A 9,763-nucleotide genomic window follows, 5' to 3' on the forward strand; every position below is an offset into this window, starting at 1 on the left:
AGCAATACATAGAGGACTGTTAAAACACACATTTCCAGAAGGGACTTCTGGGAAGATGGTAGAGTTGGGGGATCCCAACCTCACCTCATCCCATGGATACAACTAGATAGCACTCACATCAATGTATATAACCCAGAAAACAACCAGAAGACTGGCAGAACAGATTCTCCATAGCTAAATTTAGAGAAGGGGGTAGGAAGGGTGGAGACACAATGGGGAATTAAACAGACCCACACAACTGTCCATGGGAGGGAGGAGATGCTGGGGGCATGGAGAGGAGAGAGAAACAGACTATCACACCAGGAAGCCCACACAGGGAAGACAAATCCCCAAAACATGTGGCTTTGAAAACCAAAAGGGCATAATTTTGTGAATTCTTATAACAGCAGTTCTTAACACTTGGAACTTTAAAAATCAGTAGACTCAGATATGGGAGAGCTGGGAGGCCAAAAGGAAACTGAGTCTCTGCCCTTAAAGAAACAGCACAATAAAGAGCTATTTTATTGAAGCAGCAATTTGAAAATTGCCTGGGGTACATAAGAGAGAGATTTGTTTATTAATCTCAGAGTGTGTGCTGGAGGGGCAGGGATCATGGGAGTCTTCTTCAGGGGAAAAAAAAAATCTGGCAGGCACCATATGCCTCCCTCACCCCCCAGCATAAACACAAGGACACCTGTAGATTCCACTGTGGTGTCAGCACTTGCTATTTAGCTTGCTAACAGTGCATCCTGCCCCTAGGTTCTCCTGAAGACCTGACCCCTCTAATATGCCCTTAGTGGGACCCCATACAAAGCAGTGTCACAAGACTGGCAGGGTACAAGCAGAGTCCTGACAGGAGCCAGCACCACGGCAAAGTGACTCCTGTCCCAGGGAGAAGGGAAGATAACCACACACACCAGTCTGACTGTGGTCCAGCAGTGGGTTGGAGGGAGACATCTGGTCTGACTGTAGGCCCCGCACACCAATGAAAGCTTCTCAGGGAACAGACAACACACGGAAAATGCCCTCTAGTTTGGTGCTACTGCATTTCTGGCAAACACCTGATCTGACTCAACTCAAGCCCAAGGTGGCCCCAGACTGGCCCATTAACAACATAGGGACCAATCCTTGCCCACAACAGGCAAAGAGAGCCATTTCAGATGACAGGACTGAAGGTAGAAGTGGCACAGACACTACTACAATAGTAGGGCACATGCAACACACATAGGAGACATCCCTGAAGCACTAGGTTCTGGTGAACAGAGGACGCTGCACTGCAGGACACTATAGGACTTCTTCATAAGGCCACTACTTTCAAGAGCAGGAGACATAGCTGACATTCCAACCTCAAAAAATAGACACAAAGAGTTAGACAAAATGAGGAGACAGAGGAATATGTCACAGGACAAAAGCACAGCAAGAAACCTAAATGGAACTGAGATAAATAATATGCCTGATCAAGAATTTAAAGCAATGGTCATAAAGATATTCACTGGACTTGAGTGGAGGAACTCAGTGAGACCCTTAACAAAGGAAAGAAAACATAAAAAAAAACAGAGATGAAGAACACAATAAATGAAATTAAAAATACACTAGATGGAATAAATAGTAGACTAGAGGAAGCAGATGATTGGATCAGTGACCTGGAAGACAGAGTAATGGAAAGCAATCATGCTGAACAGGAAAGAGAAAAACAAATTTTAAAAATGGAAACAGATGTAGGAAATTCAGTGACACTTTCAAGTGTAATAACATCTGCATTATAGGAATTCCAGAAGGAGAAGAGAAAGAAAAGGGGGAAGAATGTTTATTTGAAGAAATAATAGCTGAAAACTTCCCAAACATGGGAAAGGAAACAGAAATCCAGATCCAGAAGGCACAGAGAACCCCCAACCAAATCAACCCAAGGAGGTCCACACCAAGACACATAGTAGTTAAAATGGCAAAAAGTACTGATAAAGAGAGAATTTTAAAAGCAGCAAGAGAAAACAAAAGTTACATACAAGTGAAACCCCATAAGGCTATCAGGTGATTTCAGCAGAAATTTTGCAGGCCAGAAGGGAGTTCATGACTTATTCAAAGGGCTGAAAGAAAAAAAACCTGCAGCCAAAATACTACATGCAGCAAGACTATCATTCAGAATAGAAGGAGAGATAAAGAGTTTCCCAGACATACAAAAGTTAAAGGGATTCTTCAGCAATAAACCAGCTGAACAAGAAATGCTCAAGGGTACTCTTTGAGTGGGAAGGAAAGCCTATAAGTAGGAGCAAGAAAAATAGGAAGCACAAAGGCAGCAAAATTAAGTATATCTATAAAAATCAATAAAGAGATTCACAGAATAAGAAGATGTGAAGTATGACATCATATGCCTGAAACAGGGTAGGGATAAGAGTGAAGAATGGGTTAAATCTTAAGCAACCATCAACTTAATACAGACTGCTACATACAGAAGGTGTTATATACAACCAAATGGTCACCACAAATCAAAAACTAGTAATAGACATGCAAAAACTAAAAAGAAAAGGGGTGCCTGGGTAGCTCAGTTGGTTAAGCATTCAACTCTTGATTTAGGCTTAGGTCATAATCTCATGATTCATGAGTTTGAGCCCCTCATCGGGCTCTGTGCTGAGCATGGAATCTGCTTGGGATTCTCTCTCTCCTTCTCTCTCTGCCCCTCCCCTACTCATGCTCACTCATGCTCTGTCTCTCTCTCTCAAAATAAATAAACATTTTTAAAAAATAAACAGAAAGGAATCTAAGCATATCACTAAAGAAAGCCAACAAACCATGAAACAGAGCTAGAGAAGAAAGAATCAGAGAAAACCTGTAGAAACAACCATGAAACAAGTAACAAAATGGCAAAAGATACATAATCTATGAATATTGCTTTGCGTGTAAATGGACTAAATGCTCCAATAAAAGGACATATGGTAATGGAATGGTTAAAAAAGCAAGACTCACCTAGATGCTGTATATAAGAGACTAATTTCAGACTAAAAGATACATGCAGATTGAAAGTAAAGGGATGGAAAAGCATTTATCATGCAAATGGAAGTGAAAAGAAAGCCAGGACAGCAAAACTTATATTGGACATTAAAATAGACATTAGAGGTACCTGGGTGGCTCAGCCAGTTGGGCAACTGACTTCAGCTCAGGTCATGATCTCTCAGTTCATGAGTTTGAGCTGTCAGCACAGAGCCTGGAGCCTGCTTCAGATTCTGTGTCTTCCTCCCTCTCTGCCCCTTCCCCGCGTGTGTTCTGTCTCTCTCTCAAAAATAAATAAAATAGACATTAAAAGAAAAACTGGGGTTGCAGGGGGCACCTGGCTGGCTCAGTTGGTTAAGCATCTAACTTTGGCTCAGGTCATGATCTCATGGCTGGTGAGTTTGAGCCCCATATTGGGCCCTGTGCTGAAAGCTCAGAGCCTGGAGCCTGCTTCAGATTCTGTGTCTCCTTCTCTCTCTGCCCCTCCCCTGCTCATGCTCTGCCTCTCTCTCTCTCTCTCTCTCAAAAATAAACATTAAAAATTTTCAGAAAAAAAATTCTAAAAAAACAAGAGAAAAAAAAGACAAAAAAGAACACTATATAATTATAAAGGGAACAACCCAACAAGAAGATATAACAATTGTAAATATTTATGCACCCAACATGAAAGCATCAAACACATAAAGCAGGGGCGCCTGGGTGGCTCAGTCGGTTGAGAGTCCGACTTCAGCTCAGGTCATGATCTCACCGTCCGTGAGTTCGAGCCCCACATCCGGCTCTGTGCTGACAGCTCAGAGCTTGGAGCCTGTTTCAGATTCTGTCTCCCTCTCTCTCTGCTCCTCCCCCACTCATGCTCTGTCTCTGTCTCTGTCTCTCTCTGTCTCTCTCTTAAAAAAAACATTTTTAAAAAAGAATTAAATACATAAAGCAGCTAACAACAAACATGAAGGAAGTAATCAATAGTAATATAATAATAGTAGGGGACTTTAACACCTCACTTACATCAATGGATAAGTTATCCAAATAGGAAATTAACAAGGAAACAATGGCTTTGAATGACACACTGGGCCAGATGGATCTAACAGATATATGAAGAACAGCCCATCCTAAAACAGAATACATATTTTTTCCCTTAATCTTTCTTCTTTCAGTAAATTCTACTCCCAGTGTGGGGCTCAAACTCAAACTCTTTATTGTAAGATAAAGAGTCACGTGCCCTACCAACCGAGACAAACAGGCACTCCACATTCTTTTTTAAGTGCACATGGAACATTCTCTAGAATAAGTCACATCAGGCCACAAAAAAGTCTCAAAAAAACTGAAGTCATACCATGCATCTTTCCCAGCTAGAATGCTATGAAACTGGAAATCAATCACAAGAAAAAATCTGGAAGGAACACAGATACACGAAGGTTAAGTAACTTGCTATCAAACAATGAGTGGGAGAACCAAGAAATCAAAGAAAAAATAAAAATATACATGGTGACAAATGAGAATGAAAACACAATGGTCCAAAATTTTGAGGATGCACCAAAAGCTGTTCTAAGAGGAGAGTTTATAGCAAGAGAGGTCTACTTTAAGAAGCAAGAAAAATCTTGAATAAACAACCTAACCTTACACCCAAAAAATCTAGAAAAAGAAGTAAAAAAAAACCCTAAAATGAATAGAAGGAATGAAATAATAAAGATTAGAGCAGAAATAAAATAGAAACAAAAAAGTAATAAAACAGATCAATAAAGCCAGGAGCTGCTTCTTTGAAAGGATTAACAAATGGATAAACTTTCAGCCAGACTCATTTAAAAAAAGAAAGAAAAGAAAAGAAAAAAGAGAGAGAAGACTCAAAATCAGAAACGAAAGAGAAGAAATAACCCCTTGACACCGTAGAAATGCAAAGAATTATAAGACAACATTATGGAAAATTATATGACACCAAATTGGACAACCTAGTCAAATGGATTAATTCCTAGAAACATATAACCTACCAAAACTGAATCAGGAAGAAATAGAAAGTTTGAACAGACCAACTACCAGCAATTGAATTGAAATTGAATCAGTAATCAAAAATTTTCCAGCAAGCAAAAATCTAGGACCAGATGGCTTCACAGGTGAATACTACCAAACATTTAAAAAAGAGTTAATACCTGTTCTTCTTAAACTATTCCAAAAATTAGAAGATGAAGGAAAGCTTCCAAATTCATTCTACAAGGCCAATATTGCTCTGATACCAAAACCAGATAAAGATGCTACCAGAAAGAGAATTAGAGGCCAATATTTCTGATGACATAGGTGCAAAAATCCTTAACGAAATACTAGCAAACTGAATCCAACAATACATTAAAAAAATCATTCACCACAATCAAAGTGGGATGCAAGAGTGGTTCAATATTTACAAACCGATCAACGTGATACATATGATCATTTCAATAGGTGCAGAAAAAGTATTTGACAAAAGTGTAGCATTCATTCATGATAAAACCCTCAACAAAGTAAGTTTGGAGGGAATGTACGTCAACATAATAAAGACCATATACGAACAACCAACAGCAAACACCATACTCAATAGGGAAAAACTGACAGCTTTTCCCCTAAGAATAAGACAAGGATATCCCCTTAACACCTTATTCAACATAGTACTGAAAGTGCTAGCCACAGTAATCAGACAAGACAAAGAAATAAAAGGCATCCAAATTGCTAAAGAAGAAGTAAAACTATCACTATTTGCAGGTGATGTGACCCTATATATAGAAAATCCTAAAGACTCCACTGGAAAACTACTAGAACCGATAAACGAATGCAGTAAAGTCACAGGACACACAATCAATATAGGGAAATCTGTTGCGTTTCTTGCGGCGCCTGGGTGGCTCCGTCAGTTAAGCATCTGACTTCGGCTCAGGTCATGATCTCATGATTCATAAGTTCGAGCCCAGCGTCGGGCTCTGTGCTGACAGCTCAGAGCCTGGAGCCTGCTTTGAATTCTGGGTCTCCCTCTCTCTCCTGCCCCTCCCCCACTTGTGCTCTGTCTCTCTCTGTCTCTCAAAAATAAATAAATAAATGTAAAAGAAAAAAAGAAATTTGTTGTATTTCTGTACATTAATAATAAAGTAGCACAAAGAGAAATTAAGAAAACAATCCCACTGACAATTGCACCAAAAGTAATAAAACACCTAGGAATAAACCTAACAAAAGAGGTGAAAGATCTGTACTCTGAAAACTATAAAACACCAATGAAAGAAATTCAAGATGACAAACAAATGGAAAGGTATTCCATGCTCATGGATTGAAAGAACAAATATTGTTAAAATGTTCATACTACCCAAAGCAATTTACAGATTTAATGCAATCCCTATCAAAATGCCAACAGCATTTTTCACAGAACTAGAACAAATAGTCCTAAAATTTGTATGGAACCACAAAAGACCCTAAATAGTGAAAGCAATCTTGAAAAAGAAAAACAAAGCTGGAGGTATCACATAATTCCAGATTTCATGTGATATTACAGAGCAGTTATAATTAAAACAGTATGGTACTGGCACAAAAATAGACACATAGAAAAATGAAACACAATAGAAAACCCAGAAATAAACCCACAATTACATGGTCAATTCATCTTCAAGAAAGGACGCAAGAATATGCAATGGGAAAAAGACATCTCTTCAAAAAACAGTGTTGGGAAAACTGGACAGCTACATGCAAAAGAATGAGATTGGGCCAATTTCTTACACCATACACAAAAATAAACTCAAAATGGATTAAAGACCTAAATGTCATACCTGAAACCATAAAAATCCTAGAAAAGAACACAGGCAGTACTTTCTCTGACATAGGCCATTGCAACATGTCTAGATATGTCTAGAGGTAAGGCAACAATAAACTATTGGGACTACATCAAAATAAAAAGCTTCTGCAATACTTACCTGGCAGGGGAGATACCATGATCACGAAGGTGGTTTTCCCAGGGCGAGGCTTATCCATTGCACTCCGGATGTGCTGACCCCTGCGATTTCCCCAAATGTGGGAAACTCGACTGCATAATTTGTAGTAGTGGGGGACTGCGTTCGTGCTTTCCCCTGGCAAAAAAAAAAAAAAAAAAAAAGGAAAAAAAAAGCTTCTGCACAGGGAAGGACACCATCAACAAACTATAAGGCAACTTACTGAATGGGAGAAGATATTTGCCAATGACATATCCAATAAAGGGTTAGTAACCAAAATATTTGAAGAACTTACAAAACTCAATACCCCAAAACCAAATAATCCAATTTAAAAATGGGCAGAAGACATGAAAAGACATTTCTCTGAAGAAGACATCTATATGGCCAACAGACACATGAAAAGATGCTCAACATCACTCATTCTCAGGGATATACAAATTAAAGGTACAATGAGATATCACCTCACACCTGTCAGAATGGCTAAAATCAAAAACAGGAAACAAGTGTTTGTTGACAAGGATGTGGAGAAGAAGGAACCCTTTTGCACTGTTGGTGGGAATGCAAACTGGTGCAGCCACTCTGGGAAACAGTATGGAGTTTCCTCAGAAAGTTAAAAATAGAACTACCCTATGATCCAGGAATCACACTACTGGGTATTTACCCCCAAAATACAAAAACTCTAATTCAAAGGGATACATGCTCCCGTATGTTTATAGTGGCAGCATTATTTACAATAGTCAAGTGTCCATCAGTAGATGAATAGATAAAGAAGAAGTGGCATATAGATACAATGGAATATTATTCAGCCATAAAAAAGAATGAAATCTTGCCATTTGCAACACAGATAAAGCTAGAAAGTATATTGCTAATCGAAGTAAGTCAGCCAAATACTATATAATCTCACTCATGTGTGGAATTTAAGAAACAAAACAAATGAGGAGAGAGAGAGAGAGAGAGAGAGAGAGAGAGAGAAACGAAAAAACAGACTCTTAACTATAGAGAACAAACTAATGGCTCCCAGAGGGGAGGTGGGTAAGGGGGTGGGTGAAATAAATGATGGGGATTAAGACTACACTTACTGGGATGTGTGGGTGGCTCAGTCTATTAAGTGTCTGACTGTCAATCTTGGCCCAGATCATGATCTCACTGTTCGTGAATTTGAGCCCCACGTCAGACTCTATGCTGACAGTGCAGAGCCTGCTTGGTTTCTCTCTCTCTGCCCCTCCCTCTGTCTCTGTCTCTGTCTCTCTCTCAAAATAAAGAAATAAACTTAAAAAAAAAAAAAGAATATACTTATCATGATGAAATAAAACCAGAGCACCCTTCAGTGAGAAGGATAGTGGTAAGGTAGCTGGTGAAGCCAGTAAAGTGGGGCCAGAGGACAAATGGCAAGAGTCTCAAAGGGATAGGGTGGACCCATCTTCCCTGAGGGTGGAAGTGAATGGTGTAGAGACTCTGGGGGACTTGTAGGACAGGCAGCCTCCATTAGCCAGGCTACAGCCTGAGGGACAAGTAACATCCTTTAAAATGAGGCTGGTCTCAAGGATATCGGATGGAGTCTTTAGGGAAGCAATGAGGATATGGGGGATTTTGTTCACCGGAACAAGGTTGTTGAGGGAGGTAGGAAAGAAGTGTGAAGGAGAAATCCAGAGCAGGATGGACAGAACAGACATGACCAGAAGAAATTACAGCTGCATACTGAGCAAGGATTACAGGGGGGTGTGGAATGGGGGGGTTAGGGGGCCCCAAAATTTGTTGGAAGCTCTTGAGTGTCCTGGTTACAGCCTGGATACGTTACTCTTCCCAAAGAATTTAAAGTCTCCGGTGGGTGAGAAGACACTAGTCCCTCTGGGAGGAGTCAGAGGAGATGTGACCTTGAGTGTAAAGACACCGAAGAGAGGCTTAGTCAGGGCTCAAGACTGAGGCAATAGGAATGGGGCTTTCAAAGAGGGATGGATGCCCAGGCTTGGGGTGGTAAAGTTCTTGCACTCTGCTCAGAGGGCTCCATGGGAACATCTGGCACAGAGCAAGTATGTCGGTCGACTTGAATTCCAATCTGATCATTTGAGTTGATTTTTTTTTAGTAATCTCCACACTCAACGCGGGGCTTGAACTCATGACCCCGAGATCAAGAGTCGCATGCTCTTCCAACTGAGCCAGCCAGACACCTCACAATATGTGATCATTTGAAAGAAATGGAAAGTCACTGAGCAACTGCTCTCTTGTTAATTGTTTCGGAGGTAGAAGGGCTCTGAGAGTGGAATTAAAATAATGCCCCCGCATGCTCACATCATAAAAGCATAGTAGCGAGCATATCACACTGGCTTGCTATGATGCACGAGGAGATGGTTCTGTATGAGAAAAAACATCTTGTTGGTTTTGGAGCCAAAAAATCAAAGCTGTAAAGACCATATGATCTGTGGCAGCAGTTGCTCCTCAAAGATAGGTTTATAAGTAATCAGAGTAGGAGGCCTTGCTGGGTACGGCATGAATCTTTCCAAATGCTGTTAACTGGCACAAAAGGATGCCAACTTTATTCTACTTCAACTCCTGTTCTGTTACCCTAATATGAATGAAAGAATTACAATAACATTTAGGATTAGTGGAGTACTTCAAGATACCTACATCTCAATGAAGTATTCCCTTGTTCTGTATTTCATGGAGATATTTTCTTATCTACTCGATGTTCAGTGGAATGCATGTGAGCCAGAAACTGCAATAATATGAAGAGAGTTCAAGATGCAAGAAAAAAAAAAGAGATTGGGGCGCCTGGGTGGCTCAGTTGGTTGAGCATCCGACTTCGGCTCAGGTCATGATCTCACGGCCCGTGAGTTTGAGCCCCGGGTCGGGCTCTGTGCTGACAGCTCGGA

General features: G+C 40.3%; 1 non-coding gene across 1 annotated transcript; it reads left to right on the forward strand.

Annotated features, from left to right (window-relative positions):
* The first annotated feature begins 6,870 nt into the window (after positions 1 to 6,870).
* LOC125922266 (U1 spliceosomal RNA) lies at positions 6,871 to 7,034 on the forward strand. Its single transcript, XR_007457684.1, has one exon. It is a non-coding gene; the product is annotated as a U1 spliceosomal RNA (small nuclear RNA).
* The last annotated feature ends 2,729 nt before the right edge of the window (positions 7,035 to 9,763 follow it).

Source organism: Panthera uncia, chromosome C2 (assembly GCF_023721935.1).
Source record: "Panthera uncia isolate 11264 chromosome C2, Puncia_PCG_1.0, whole genome shotgun sequence".
NCBI lineage: Eukaryota > Metazoa > Chordata > Mammalia > Carnivora > Felidae > Panthera > Panthera uncia.